This window comes from Microcebus murinus, chromosome 10 (genome assembly GCF_040939455.1).
Source record: "Microcebus murinus isolate Inina chromosome 10, M.murinus_Inina_mat1.0, whole genome shotgun sequence".
Lineage (NCBI taxonomy): Eukaryota > Metazoa > Chordata > Mammalia > Primates > Cheirogaleidae > Microcebus > Microcebus murinus.
The window spans coordinates 1,763,294-1,778,839 of record NC_134113.1 but is presented as its reverse complement, the minus strand read 5'-3'; the positions used below and the strand labels follow the sequence as shown (position 1 = coordinate 1,778,839).

The window sequence follows — 15,546 nt, the reverse complement described above, 5'->3', positions numbered from 1 at the left end:
CCGGGCCACCCTGGCCGGTGCCCCCCTCCAGCTGGCCTGGGGACGTCACCTGCAGGGCAGAGAACAAATGGACCTCCCAGGCACCATCCCTGGAGGCCTGTGACCAGAGCCCCGACGTCACGAGAGATGCTCAGCTCAGAGGTCCCGGTACTCCCCACTTTCCCCGCTGTGCCCTGGGCAAACCGTCACGGCCATTTTGAAGCCCAGACGTCCCCGAGCCCTGGGAATCCTGGAGGGGCCATGCAGCACGGAGCCCAAGACTGTAAGCAGCGAAGTTCAGAGGGTCCCTGTGTCTGGGCCACCTGGTGACAGCGTAGGCAGCGCTGCCTTCCTTCCCAGGGAGCCGGGCGGCCCCTTGCTATGACGATGGGGTGGGAGGTGGGGCCACCATAGCAGCAGCAACCGGGGTTTCGTCCTGCTCTGCGCACACCTGTCATCAGGCCTGTGGGTTGTCACGCTCAACTGTCCAAGCGCCCTACTGGTGTGTCCCGGGCTGCCTGGCCCGCAGGGTGGGCTTCGGCCCGGAAGCGGCCCAAGGGAAGGACTTGCAAAAGGACGGGAGGCGTTCGCTTTGACTGTAACTGAACGTGGCAGCCGTTCCAGGCTGCGGCAAAGCAGCGGAGATGGGACCTGGCTCCCGTCCCAGGCCTGCCAGCGCCGTGCCGGGTCACCTTGGACAGCCTGCTCCATGGCACTGGCCCCGGCCCCCGTCTGGAAAGCGAGGGGGACGGGCTCCCCGGAGTGCAGCCTTCAGACCCCTCGGGTCCCGTGGATGACGCCCAGGCCACGGGCCACCGGAAGACCTCCCCGAGACCCAGGACAGCCCCCGAAATGCTTTTGTGAATGAGGTTCCTGAAGCTTCTTTTGTTTTCCCGTAAAGAGGTTGAGTGAGCAGCTGTTCTCCGAGGGGACCCTCCACTGCCCCAACGAGGAATGAAGGTGTTTATCCTTTTATCAGAAGGATTCCCTACAATTCATCCACACAACGAAAAATTAATGAGCATGAGTAAATTCCTTTTTGGTAGAAGGGGGAAAGAAAAAGGATGCAAACAGTGATTTAATGAAGGATTTTGGTCTCAATGCTGTTTTCCACCCTAACAAAGGGGACGTTCCTTATTATTCAGAGAGCAGTTGGACGGAGAAGAGAAGCTTCTATAAACAGCCATTAGCATCTTAATTACACGATAATTCAAAAGACAGCTCCCGTGAAAAAAGCGCCAGCCCATAAATCTCCCGGCCCCAACGTCCCAGACGTGAAACGGAGTCTCCCGGGAACGTGCCCCGGGGCCTGGGCGCAGAGGTGGCGGGGCTGGTGCAGGGCCCAGGGGTGCGTCTGCCCTGATGGTCACTGGTCTGGCGGGACGCCCTGCAGGCCCGGTGGTCACTCACCCCTGCGGGACGCCTCCCGAGGCTGTGCACACGTGGCAACGTCGCCAGGGATAGGCACTGTGGGTTGCAGAGATGCTAAAATGAAACATAAAAGAGGTGCATCCTAAAGGGACAGGTCCGGCCTTAGGGACCCGGGGTGACTGGTGACATCTGTGGTCACTCTGTTTCCTCACCTCTGGCTCTGAGGTCACGCCACCCTCAGGCGTGTCCTTGTGCGTGGCACCTGCCTGGCAGCCCCAGGCTCCTGTCCCACGCAGTGAGCAAGCGGACTCCAGCGATTTCTGCAAAAGCCCTGGAACTGGCTCTCGCGCGATCCGGTCTCCGGCTGCTGGCCTGTGAGTCCCACAGACTCTGGAGTTGGAGGACGGGCTCGCTGCACCCCAAGCACACAGGCAAGGGAAGTGGGGGGCAGCTCCCCAGGGGAGGATGCTGTCGGGCCAGAGGTCGGCAGCCGGGGCTGGGCAGCAGGAGGGCAGGCGTCCCGGGCAGAGAGCCCCGGACAGACTCCGGGAGACGCCCCGAGATTCTGCCGCAAACTGTCCTGCAAGTGCAACCTCACCGGGAGCCAACGCCCAAAGCAGACAGCAGCCCTGGTGGGAGAGGGACCCCGGCTGCCAACACACCTCTTCTGCCCTCTCGGGTGGGGGCCAAGGCCCTTCCCCTGGACCCACGACGGCTCCAGTCCTGGGGACCCTCATCCAAGGACCGCGTCCGAGAGCAGGGGCTGGGAGAGTGGGCCAGTCCCCGGCCTGACCCGGCCTGCAAGTGACCAGCTCTGGGGGCTCTTTTCACTGTGTTGAAAAAGAGACCCAGCAGGAAATACAATTCCACCTACGACAGGCGACCTGGCTCTCAGGCAACCATGGGGCGGTGCTTTTCCCTGACTCAGGCTGTCTGTCCTCAGGGTCACCCCCTGTCACCCCAGCTGCTCCGATTCGCAGACAGGCGGATGTATGGATGAAAACATAGTTTTCAGACAATAAATCTGAAAAAGGAACACGGGGCTGTGACGGGGCCATGTCGAAGGGACAGGGGACCCCCTGAGAGCAGGGCCGACGGCCAGCCAGGATCCCTTCGAGCCACATAACACATGGCTTAGTATTAGATTGTAACCCTGAGCATATTTCCAGGAATCTATACTCATTTAAATTAATGACTGAATAAATAAATAAATAGGGAGAAGAGACAACTCTCCCAGGCAGAAAAATTCCGAATAATTTGCAGCCACTCTGGCTCCGGGGCTCGGGCCGGGACTGCCGGGCAAGGACTGTGAGCTCTCGGTGGACAGGTCAGCGGTGACAGGTCACGCTGACCACGCTGTCTCGTGGCGCTGAGATGACCACGGCACTTCCCCGCGGCGGTCTTACTCCTGAGGACCCGTAAACCCACCCGCCATTGAGAAAAGGAGTAGAGAGACCCCACCGGTGGGGCGCCCTGCAGACCCCGATGACGACACTGTCCCGAGCGGCTCAGGTCAGCAGGAGCAAGCAGGGAAAACGCAGAGCCGGGAGGAACGAAAGGAGACAGGATGACCCGACGTCACACGGTGTCCTGGCTGGGACCCTGGACAGAGACAGAGACAAGAAGAGAAAGGGCATTAGGCTAAAACTAAGGGAATCTGAAGAAAGTCTGGGTGTAGCTTGCAAAACGGTCATAGTAATGCAATAGAATAACATAACAACACAACCGACACAACGGCAAGTGCGCCGCGTCTACGTAAGACTTAGTTAAGCAGGGACACCAGCGTCACATCTGCGGGAACTCTCTGCACCATCTTCGCAATTTCTCTAAAACCGTCCTGAGTAAGAGGTGCTTTCAACAAGGACCTCAAAGATGCAACCTGGGAGGAATCCGTGGAGCTGGCCACCCGGCAGTGGCCTCACGTCTCGGCACCTCGGGGTGGGGGTGGGGGGCCTGGTGTCCCCAGGCAGGACCCCCGTGTTCCAGGCTGCAGTGCAGGGAGAAGGAAGCCAGGTGGAGGCTGGTGGAACCTCTGGGTTGGAGAGACGGCGCTGGAGTCTGGGGGCAAAGGTGGCCGGCGACCACCGACAGGGCAGCGAGTGAGACAGACCCGGCCGGAGGGAGGACTCGGGACCTGTCCGGGCCCCCGCAGAGTTCAGCCGAGCGCTGAGCAGTGCACGTGAAAAACCACCTCTGGCCAGAGGAGGAACCACCCAGAAGAACTGGATGTGACAATCCCGATTGTGCACGGAGGGCTGGGAGTAGCGTCTGTTCCCAGAATCCGGAAGATAAAACTGCAGGCTCAGGAGGCGACGGGCAGAGAACTGAATCTGGGGCTTGCCTGGGGCGTGGGGATGATTTGCCCTGGATTCCTTCTGCTCTGGTGCCACCCGAAACACCTCAACAAGCAAGACCCCAAAGGATCAAACTGCTTCCAAGTGAATTAACTGCAGCCTGGAACAAAGCTCAATAATGTTTACAGAAATTCAAGCATATCCGGCATTCAACAAGGAAAATGCATGCTGTCTGACCACTAAGCACATATCACCAACAACGCTGCAAAACAGGAAACTGCAACAGGAGAGGACATAAATCAATCAATCGAGACCCATCCAGGACTAATGCAGGTGTTAGAATCGGCATACAAAGACATTTTAAGTTATTCAAACACTAATCTATATGTTTGCAAAGCTAAGTAAAGACATGGAAGACATAAAAAGACCCAAACTGAAATTCTAGAGATAAAAAGTATAATGGGTGAGGTGGAAACTACACTAATGGGGTTAATGGCACGAGTATATATTGCAGAACAGATTAGTGGATTTGAAGACAGCAATCCAAACTATTTAAAAGGAAAGAGAGAGGAAAATAATTTTAAAAGTAAACAGCACACCATGAAGCTGCGATATAACTGCAAGCGATGTGTAAATGGAGTCCTCAAGGGTAAGGAGTAAAAAAAAAAAAAAAAATTTGAAGAAATAACAGCTGAAATATTTCCAAATTTAAAGGAAAGTGCAAATGCACAGCTCCAGGAAGCTCAAAGAGCCCCAAGCACAAGAAACATGAAGAAAACTACACCAAACCCCCTCATAGGCGGTTTGCACAAACCACCGATAAAGAGGGAAGTCTTTCTGTGCCTGACTGACTTCATTTAACATAATGTTTTGCAAGTTCATCCGCGTTGTTGCAAATGACAAGATTTCCCCTTTTCCTATGGCTGAACAGTGTCCCGCTGCACGGGTATCCCATTTTCTTTACCCACTCACCCAGTGAGGGACACTTAAGTTGATTCAGCATCTTGGCGACTGCAAATGAAGCCACAGTAAACGCGGGAGTACAGACATCTCTGCAACGCGCTGACTTCATCTGCTTCCGACGTACAGCCAGTAGTGGGATTACTATCCCCAGTGCCATGGGGTAGTTCTATTTTTAATTCTTTCAGGAACCTCTAGACTGTTTCCATAATTACTGTACCGATTTACATTCCCGCCAACACTGTGTTACCTGTTCTCTTTTCTTTTTTTCCTGCGTCTCACACACTGATTATCTTACATCTTCTTGATAATAGCCAAAATTTCTAACCAAAATTCTACGTGCAAAGTGATATCTTGTTGTGGTTGTAATTTCCATTACCCTGATAATCAGTGATGCTGAACAGTTTTTATACCCCTGTTATATTATATATTATATTATATATATACATATATATATATTATATCTTCTTTTTTTTTTTAACAGATTATCAGTACAGAAATCTTCTTTTGAGAAATATCTGTTCAGGTCCTTTGCCCACTTTTTAATTGTGTTACTTGTTTTCTTGTTATTGAGCTGTGCGAATTCTGTCTATATTTTGTATATTAACCCTTTATTCCATGTACCGTTTGGAATATTTTCACTTTATTGGTTGATTTTCACATGATCTCACTTGTATATGGAACCTAAAAAAGTTGAATGTATAAAGTAGAGAGTAGAAGGGTGGATACCAGGGGCTGAGGTGGTTGGGGGAGAGGGCAAATGGGGAGATATTGGTCAAAGGATATGGAATTTTGGTTGCAAAGAAGGAATAAGTTCAAGGTATCTATTGTATAACATGGTGACTGCAGTTAAAAACAACATATTGCATTCCTGAAAAATGCTAAGAAAGTAGATTGTAAGTGTTCTCACCACAAAAATGATAACTATGAGAGGTAACATATATGCTAATAGTGCAATCTATTAGCTCACTTTAGCCATTCCACAATGTATATATATTTTAAAACATCATGTGGTACAGGATACATATGTATAATTTTGTCAATTAAAAAAGAAAAAAGAAAAAAAGAGAACATCTAAGAAGCAGCCAGAGAAAAAGGACATGTTACATACAGAAGAACAAATATAAGAAAGACAGCAGATTTCTTGTTGAAAACAATGCGAGAGAGAAACAGAGGCACAAGGTTTATAAAGTATGGAATCAAAACACCTGTCAACCTAGAATTCTGTACTTAGCAAAAAAATATTTCAAATATGGAGGTGAAATAAACACTTTTTCAGATATCCCAAAGAGGAAAGAATTCATTACCAGCTGGCTACTCTGCAGGAAATGTTAACAGTAGTAGTACTTCAAGCGAAAGGAAAATAATATCAGACAGAAAAATGGATCTACTCAAAGTAAGAAGGATACAGGGAATAGTAACTATATGGGTTCCTGATACTATAAATAAAGTGGATAATAATATACTTTCCATATGGCATGATGGAGCTCAATGCGAGAAACAAACATCAATGTAATAAAGGAAAGGGTTATAGCTGATAAGCCAACAAAAACCATAAAACTGAATCATAAGAATATTCAATTAATCAGCAGGAAGCCAGAAAAAGTAGGAAAGAAGGAAAAAAGAACAGGTTACACAAATATAAAACATCTGGCAATGTGGCAGATTTAAATTTAACCAAATAAATAATCACATTAATGACCTGAATAATCCAGTAAAATGCAGACATTGTTAGACTGGATAAAAACTCAAGATAACTTGTTACTTCAAAACTCACCTACAAAATAAGGACACAAATATATTAAAGTAAAAGGATGGAAAATATATAATATGTTAATGGAGTGGATATATTAATTTCAAACAAAGTAGACTTCATACCAGGCACCGATATAGCCGTTTTATAATGATTAAAAGGTCTATTCATCAAGAGGACATAATATTCCTAAATGGTCATGTACTTAATAACAGAATTTCAAAATATTTGAAGCAAAAATTGTTATAACTACAAGAAGAAATTGACAAATCCACAATTACAAAGTTTACAAAGACTTTTTTTCTCAATAATTGACAGACACTGATTGAGGATATAGAAGATTTGAACAACACTATCAACTAACTTGATTGAATAGAAATTTAGAGAATATCCCAATCCCAACAGCCATGTTCATATTCTTCCCAAGTGCATATGAAACATTTCCCATGTAGACCATATTCTGGTATAAAACAAGTCTCACATTATTTTAAAGGATTCAAGTCATACAAAACATGTTCTTTGCCAGCATGGAACTAAACTAGAAATCAATAACAGTAAATCTCTGGAAAATACTCCAAATGTTTAAGGACTAAACAATACATTTTAAATAACTATGAATAAAAAAATGAATCAAAAGGGAAATGATAAACTGAATGGCAATAAAACCACAACTAAAGGAGTAATGGGGGAGGAGGGGAGAGGATTATCTCAGTAGACACAGAAAAGATATCTAGAAAATTCAATATTCATTCCTGGTAAAAACTCTCCAAAAACTAGGCATGGAGGGGAACTTCCTCAAACCCAAAGGGCAGCTGTGCAAAATCTTCAGCTAACATCACGCTTAAAGTAAAAGACTGAAAGCTTTCCTTCCAAGATAAAAAGTAAGAAAATGATGTCTGTTTTCACTATTCATATCAACATTAGCTAGCAGTTCTAACCAATGCAATAAGACAAGAAAAAGAAATAAAAATCGCCCAGATTAGGAAGGAAGAACTGAAACTCTTTATTCAAAGATGTCAGGATTGTTTATGTAGAAAGTTTGAAGGAATTGACAAAAAATATAATAGATATAATATGTAAGTTTATCAAGGTTGCAGAATACAAGATCAATACAAGAATCACATGCAGTTCTGTATAGTAAGAATGGCAAAAAAATTCAAATAAAATTACTTAAAATAATACCAACAATATCATTTCAAGTAATACAGAAAATATGATAAATATAACAAAAGATGAGAAAGATTTATACACTGAATACTATGAAATATTGCTGAGAAAAATTAAAGGAGACCTAAGCAAGTGGAGGGAAACAGTGTCCACGGGTCAGAAGATTCAATATTGCTGAGATGTCAATGATCCCCCAAATTTGAGTTTTATATTGAATGAAGTCCCAACTAAAAACCCAGTAGGTGTATTCATGGAAACTGACAAACTGATTCTAAGATTCACAGGGAGGAAATGCATATATCTAGATGAGCCAAGAAAACTTTTTACAAATAAAAACAATAGGGGACTAACACCCCTTGATTTTAAGACTTGCTGTAAAGCGCTATTCATCAAGACAGAGCATATAAAGTTAGATAGACAGATCAATGGTACAGAATAGAGCACCCGGAATGAGACTCACATGAGTGTTGGCAACTGATTTTGACAAAGATGCAGCTGCAATTCAGTGGAGAAAGTATAATCTTTCAAACAAATGGTGCTGGAACAACCGAAAATCCATATTCCAAAAAGTAAGCTTCTATCTATAACTCACAGCATTACAAAAATTAACTCAGAATAAATCATAGTCTAAATGTAAAACTTAAAAGTATAAAACTTATAAAAGAAAACATACCTTAAGCCTTTACGATCTTGGGCTAAGCACAGATTTCTTAACTGTGACGCTGAAAGATGTAACCTATAGAAGAAGAAATTGATAAACTCGACTTCATCAAAATTAGCAACCTCTGCCTTGTTAGGAGAATGAAATGACAAGCCGCAGACTGGGAGGAAATATTTGCAAATTATATGTCTGGTAAAGACTTGTATGTAGAATACACGAATAATTCTCAAACATCAAGAAAACTCAATAAAAAATGGTGGCTACCGCACCATAGAAGATGCACATAAACACGTGAAACAATCTGACTGGTCACTATGGAAATGCAAGCTGATACCACGGGGGACACCGCTGCACACCCGCTAGGACGACCATCAACACAACCAGCCCGTCGGACCGTGTGGAGCGTGGCAGAGGTGGAGGAAGTGGAACTTGCACATGCTGCTGGCACACACATAAAATCGAACAGTCACGCTGGAAAAGAGTCTGACAGTTTCATAGAAAGTTGAACATATGCCTATCGTATGACCCGGCCACTCCACCCCTTGGCATTACCCACATTTCATTTACAAAAATGAAAGTATGTGCTCTTTCAGAACCTTGTACATGAATGTTCGGAGCGGCTTTCTTTGTAACCATGCAGACTGCAGACGGCCCGGATGTCCAGGAACGGGTGATGCGTGTGCAAACCTGCATGCCCACGCCAAGGGACACTACTGGCAATAAAAAGGAACGAACAACTGATACATGCAGTGACACGGCTGCATGTCTCAAAATAATTATGCTGGGTGAAACAAGCCAGACAAAAGGAGTGTACACTGCATAATCCTATTTTTAAAAATGTCTACGTGATTCTACCTAACTTGCCATGATGGAATCTGTAGGATTCCTGGGATGGGGAGGGCAGGGAAGTGGGGAGGGAGGGATGGCACAGGGCCAATGGGGACTTTCGGTGATGGCATGGATACGTCAGCTGCCTTGACCCTGGTGATGTTTCCATGAGTACACGCACATACGTCAAAGTCTATCGAATGTCCGTCCTAAATACGTGCGGTCTGCCGCGTGCCGTCGATGCCTCCTGTGAGGGGGTTGATGTTACGTGCCGACCGGGCCGGCCATGGCACCCAGTTGCTTGGTCAAACATCCATCTAAATGTTGCAGTAAAGGCATTTTTTTAAAGATGTGATTAACATTTAAATCGGTAGACTTTGAGTAAAGTGGATTACTTTCCATGAGGTGGGGAGGCCTCGTCCAACCAGCTGGAGAGAAAACAGACTGAGCGCGGCTACAGAAGGCCTTCAGCCGCCAGCTGCAGCAGCCGCTCTTCCCGGGGCTCCAGCTCCGTGGCCTGCCCTGCAGACCGCAGACCTGCCAGTCCCCACGACTGTGTGAGCCGGTTCCTGAAAATCCCCTCTTTTCTTCTCTCTTTGCGTGTACAGCCACCTGCTGAGTAAAGATATTCTGGTCAACAACAAACCCCATGCGTGACGGTGGCCCCATACGATTACAGCTGTGTCTTTTCTATGTTTAGATGTTAGCTACACGGACACCCGTGGGCTACAGTTGCCCACAGCACTGAGCACAGTCGCATGCTGAACACGCGTGCAGCCCAGGAGCAACGAATGGGCTCCACCTCCCAGCCTCCGTGTGCGGCGCGCTGCAGCGGCCGGTGTGTGTCGGTGCACGCCACGAGGTTCATACAACGGTGGCATCGCCTAGCCGCCGTGTCTCAGAACACACCTTGTCCATAAGTGATGCCTGACTGTACACACCTGCACAACACCCTACTGGGCTGTGTCTCTGAAGAACCCCTGTTAATACACCCCATAACTCCCCACCTGTATTTCCATCGACAACATATTTAAATCTCCGAGAGGAAAAGTATCTGACACGCGATACATTCAACAGAGACAGTTGAAAAACAAATTATTTGTAACGTTTGTGAAAGACTGTATAAACAACCTTTCCCACGGTATTATGTTATGATACTGTTTCATTTATGTTTTTCTCTAGTTTTTAAATTCCAACAATTGAAAGGGTTCTTACTAACCAACGATAAAAAGACAAACCGGGAGAAAACTTGAGACAGGATATATATATATATATAAACAGTCGATGTGCAGAAGATGTTAAAATGACATACATAAAAATTGTTAACCCTTATGACATCAAATACATGCAAATGAAAACAACAATAAAATCTGTTCCTGCCCAGAAAACCGTCCCAGATACTCAAGCCAGTGGTATCCGGTGTGGATGGGGGTAGATCAAAACGGTTAATCTCAGGGAGGAGTGCTGGTCGGAAGGAAAACTAATATTAACGGCTTTGGAAGTTCACTTGGCAATGCAGAGCAAGGCCTTAAAGCTGTGTCCTTATTTTGACCTAACAATTCCAGCTCTATAAATTCTTTCTGTAAGTAACCATAACTATACAAAAACATTGCAGTACAAACGTGTTCGTTGCTAAAGTGCTTAGAAAGTAAAACACCAGAAGCCATCTAAATGTCCAAAAACAAAGATCGATTAAAATTAATGGCAGCATGTATATGTTACAGAATTCCAGACTGCCATAAAACACAATGTTTGGGAAGAACGTATAACGCCATGAAACAATTTTCGCTACGTACTAAGAAAACTGTTTACAAAATATCTACAGAAAGAATGTATGTACTTTAAAATAACTAGACCATGTCAACGAAATGCTAAATGCAGTTAACTTCGAGTGGCAGAATTAAGGGGCATTTTATATTCTTTTTGCTCGTCTCCCTATTTCTCAATTTTTTAATAAAATGAATGTAGTGAGAGGCCCCGGAGCCATTCCCCTGGCACCTCCCTGCTCGGGCTCCCCACTTGTGTGTCTGGGTATTGGGGACCTCACGGGGTCTCCGTGGAGACCCAGGGAGTGAATGTACCTGCAACACTTGGAACGGTGCCTGGCACACGGCATGGAATATATCAATACTGCTTATTGTCATTATCAAGACCGGATCGATACAACAATCATTGTTTAAATCGTGCATTTGTTCCATTTCCCTGCCCTCTGCAAGACACTGTTTTGGGGGCCTCTGTCCTCATGCAATGAACGGACACCCTGTGCCTGCGGAACTCTCACTCCCGCCCGCCGTGGGCTGCAGCTCTTCCCCGAGGAAGCGCCTGATCCCACTGGTGCTGCTGTCTGTCCCCAGCTGCTGGCCGGGTGTGTGTGTGTGTGTGTGTGTGTGTGTGTGTGTGCTCCTCAGCAGACATCACTGCCACTTTCCCAGGTTTTCCCGCCATTAGCCCAGGAGTCACCGCAGCCCCCCTGGCACGCCCTCCCTCCCGAGTTCCCTGGGACCTGTGAGTTCACTTCCCAAAGAGCTGCTGGCCCCGGTCCCGCCCCCAGCTGTTCCTATGGCAGTGGCCTCCCCCTCTCCCTGGGCTCCCCCAGCAGCTGCCACCTTCCACTTGCCTGTCTCCTCCAACCTCCATCCCTCTCACAGTCCTGGGAGAAGCGTACACGGGACAGGCGTGTGGACGGTGCCAGGTCCTCACACGGGAACCTGCCGTTGCTTTCCAGAAGGAAGAACAGACACCGCTGGGGGCGGGTGGGGGGGGCGAGCAAGGTAGTCTCCCCGTTAGCGGACGGATGGCCAGTGGGAGATCCACGCGTAATCTTCACAAAACAGCGCCTGCCTGTCCCTAAACTGCGCGTCCCTTCCCACCGAGCGCCTGCACGGAGCATCCCAACATCCCACACCGCTAAAACATCCAGGGCCAAGGTCAGGAAGTCCTTGGTCGCTGGGGCTGAAAGGACACTATAATAACTCAGTGTGGAGGAACGGAGAGTGAGCACCAAAACCACAGCCCTCGCCCGCGGCAGACGCATCCCGGAGACCAGGCGCCCGGACTGGCTGCCCTGCTGGAACGTGAGCCTTGGGCAGCCACCCTGGTCGGCTGTCCCTCCTCTCTGGGAGACGCCCCATTGCTACCAGACACCGTGGCCACCTCGGGGGACCCCAGTGCCGGGCGCCCCTCCCGAGGAGGGCTGGGTCTCTCTAGCAGCCGGTGACCGACGGCCTGGTGGGGGGCGAGACCCTTGCCTCGGGGAGTAAACAGGCACCACCTGGTGTTTCCGGGACGGAGTCAGGTGAGGGTGTGATTCTCTACTAAACTTATTTAGGTTTCAAAATGTACCGTCCTGCTAATTCTGGCTAGTAATCAAAACCAGCCCATCAACAACAAAAATCATCAATCGGTAGTACATGCTGGGATCCAGAACCGAGCTTCCTGTCTCCTAGCAACGGAATTCAGCACTCTGCTCATCCCCCGTCCTCAGTTTCCGGTTGCCCTCTCTCTCGCCGGGCCGGGATGGGGCCGCACCAGGCGCCCGGCCTGTCTCCAGCCTGCCTCTGGCTGGCTGCGCCTTTGTGAGTCCATCAAGGTTGCCGTCTCCATGTCAGGAGGCGCCCATCTCTGCAACCTCTGCCTGGTCTCCTGGTCCCACCTGGTCCCACCCTCTGCCCTCCGCTCCCTCTAGTACCCGTGCCCTCTGGTGCCCAACCGGCTTCTCCCGACCTCAGCAGCGGGGCTCTCCGCGTTCTGGATTCCAAGTCCTCAGCACCCGGAACTCCATTCTCATTCCTCTCTTGCCGGAAGCTTCAGTGCGCAGCCTGGACCACGCACTAGGCTCCGACATGCTCAAGTTTTCCCGCCACACCCCTGACGTCTCCGCCACGGAAACCTCAGGGTCGGCTCTCAGACGGAGCAGGCCGCGCAAGGCCGGGCTCGCCTTCCCTCTCCCGGGAAGCCAGCCTCTCCCGGCCTGCCGCCACCTCCACGGCCCTCGACCCTTCCCGTGACAGCTCCAGTCCATCCTCCGGAATTCGACAGGGACCACAGCTCTCCAGGAACAGCGTTGTTCAAACAAAGAAAATCACTGCACACCAAGGTATTGGGTGGGCCACCAGCATTTCAAAAAAGTGAATTCAGATAGAATAGAAAATGTCAGAGTATGGTGAGGGTGTAAGTATTGTTCTGTGAAGCTTTCATTTTGCACGTATGTGTGCTTGTCCTAAGGGTGACACCAAAGCCCACCATCTCCTGGATGCCCTTTCTGGCACGCCCCTCTCTGCACCCTAGAACACCATTTGGGTCCGATGCACCCACCACCCCTGTGCACCCTGAGCCCTCCCATCACCGCCCTAGCGACCCGGCCACTCTGCACTGCAGTGCTGGGTTCCCTCGTCTGCTTCCCAGACCCACTGCAGATTTCCGGGGCCTGGAACCTGTGCCCTGCTGCCATGCCCACCCTCAATGCCCGGCCCCAGCTGCTCAATAAATAGATGTTGAATGGAAGGGTGTCTGGCACAGAAGAGTTCAGAATGGACAGGATGAAACGGTATCTGTAACATTAAAAAAAAAAAAAAAGGGACATCCTTTTTTAACAGGATAAAAGGCTTAAATCAAAGGAATGCAGTTGTAAAAGGGGGAGATCCAGGCCTCGGTGGTTGGCCTCACAGGACCCCATTGAGGGAGCCCCTCCCCGGGCGGGGCAGGAACCAGCCCTGCACATCCGGAGACAATAGGTGCTGCCTCAGGACCACCCCGAAGTTGTCAGGACCCCGGGGGTCTGCAGTGTCATCTCCCTGCCAGGAAAGAGCAGGGAGAGGCTGCAGTTGAGATCCTAAGTGGGAAAGTCAGAGTGTTTTCTTTAAACGGGGACTGAACATTCATGGGGAGAACGCAGCACGGACAATCATTACAGCAAGCAGACTGGCAAGCCCGTGGCAAAGGCTCTTCACTGTGACCGGGGTCAGATGGCCTGTAGTGGGAGACTGCCCTTCCTTGCCTCAGTTTCCCTGCAGGGTTGTGTGTGTGTGAGAGAGAGAAAGAGAGAGAGAGAGAGAGAGAGAGAGAGAGAGAGAGAGAGAGAGAGAGAGAGAGAGAGAGAGAGAGAGATTATGTGCATACATGTGTGTTTGGTGGTGTGTGTGCATAGTGTGCATGCTTGCATGCCTGACTGTGTGCATGTGTGTACAGGGCATGTGTCGAGCTGCCCTCCGCCCCCATCCTTCATCTCCCGCTCCGTGGTCCCCTTAAAGGCCTTCCTGGACCAGGGCTCAAGACGAAGGGATGACGCTGGTGACTGTCCTGAGTCTCCCTGGCTGCTCAAACCCACTCGCAGGCCCCCTAGTGGCTCCTCAGCTCCAGCAGAACCTTCTGGGTGCTCTGGCTCCCATCCCTGTGCAGGGTGGGGAAGACCCTATGAACCCCAGAGGAGGAGTTTCTATGAGCAGGTGGACTCACCTGCAGGAGGAAGGGAGCACTCGGGGTTGGGTGGTGCGGCTGGGTGCCGGCAGGGGCCAGAGCCTCCCTGGCAGCAGGGCCAGCTGGGTGGACACCTGGAGCTCATCTCCTGGGCTGTGGAGGGAGGTGCAGACAGGGAGGGATGAGATGGGGAAAGTGACCTTAAAGGACTCAGTTTCTCCATCCATAGCTTGTTTATAGGAATGAGCCCGTTTTGCAAATGATAATTAACTATGCAAATGACATAATCACTGTGATCCTGCCTAGAGAACCCCTTCAATGGGACCAGCCCCCAAACCGGGAGCCCAGAGACAAGGCTGAGACCTTGTCCCCCGGGGACTCCCAGGAGATGAGTGAGGAGATGGCTCCCAAGGACCAAGGCAGTGGCAGAGGTGGAAGTGCCACAGAGGGGACGAGCAGTGTGCTCCTGGGACGGAGACGGAAGGGACACCCGTCTCCGTGCCTGGCAGTGCCGGCCTAGGCTAGAGGAACCCCCTGGGCGCTGGGCCTCGGATGACCCCGGGTGCCAGGCTGTGCTCCCCGTGGGCCCAGGGACACCAGCGCGCACCCCAGAGCCGGAGTGACATGGCATGCCCAGTGGACAGGCCCAAAGCACCCTCCGCGTGGAACCAACTCCTGATCCTAGTCCGGAACTCACCCCAGGAGAGGCCTGGGACTCCCAGCCTTCCAGGCCGTGGCGGCGGGGGATGGGGCCACGGAGGCCTCAAGTCCACAAACTTCACGCGGGCCCAGCCCGTCCTCCCCGTGAGATGCCCGGCTGCGGGCGCGCCAGACCATCTCTGTCGCCATCCAGAGGAGCAGCTCGGGCGCGACGTCCCGCGCCAGCCTCCTCCGCCGGTCCCGGGTCGCCAGGGAGCCCGCGGCGGCGCCGTGCGCGCGCGTCGGGCGCGCCTCTCGCTTTGGTGCCGGGGCGCGCCGTGCCGGGGCGCGCAGCGACGCCCAGAGCAGCGGGGCCGGCGTCCCCGGGCGGGCCGGCGCGGGCTCGTTGGGCGCGAGCGCGTGCGCGGGCGGCGCGGGCGCGGCGCGGGGCGGGCCGGCGCGGGGCGCAGTGGGCCGGG

At 50.4% G+C, this 15,546-nt stretch overlaps 1 long non-coding RNA gene across 1 annotated transcript; it reads right to left on the bottom strand.

Annotated features, from left to right (window-relative positions):
* Positions 1-410: 410 nt before the first annotated feature.
* On the bottom strand, positions 411-15,390 carry LOC105862807 (uncharacterized). The gene is made up of 3 exons (XR_012921297.1): positions 15,126-15,390; positions 1,563-2,952; positions 411-1,464 (listed from the first exon to the last, which is right to left on the bottom strand). It is a non-coding gene; the product is annotated as an uncharacterized LOC105862807 (long non-coding RNA).
* Between the last annotated feature and the right edge of the window lie 156 nt (positions 15,391-15,546).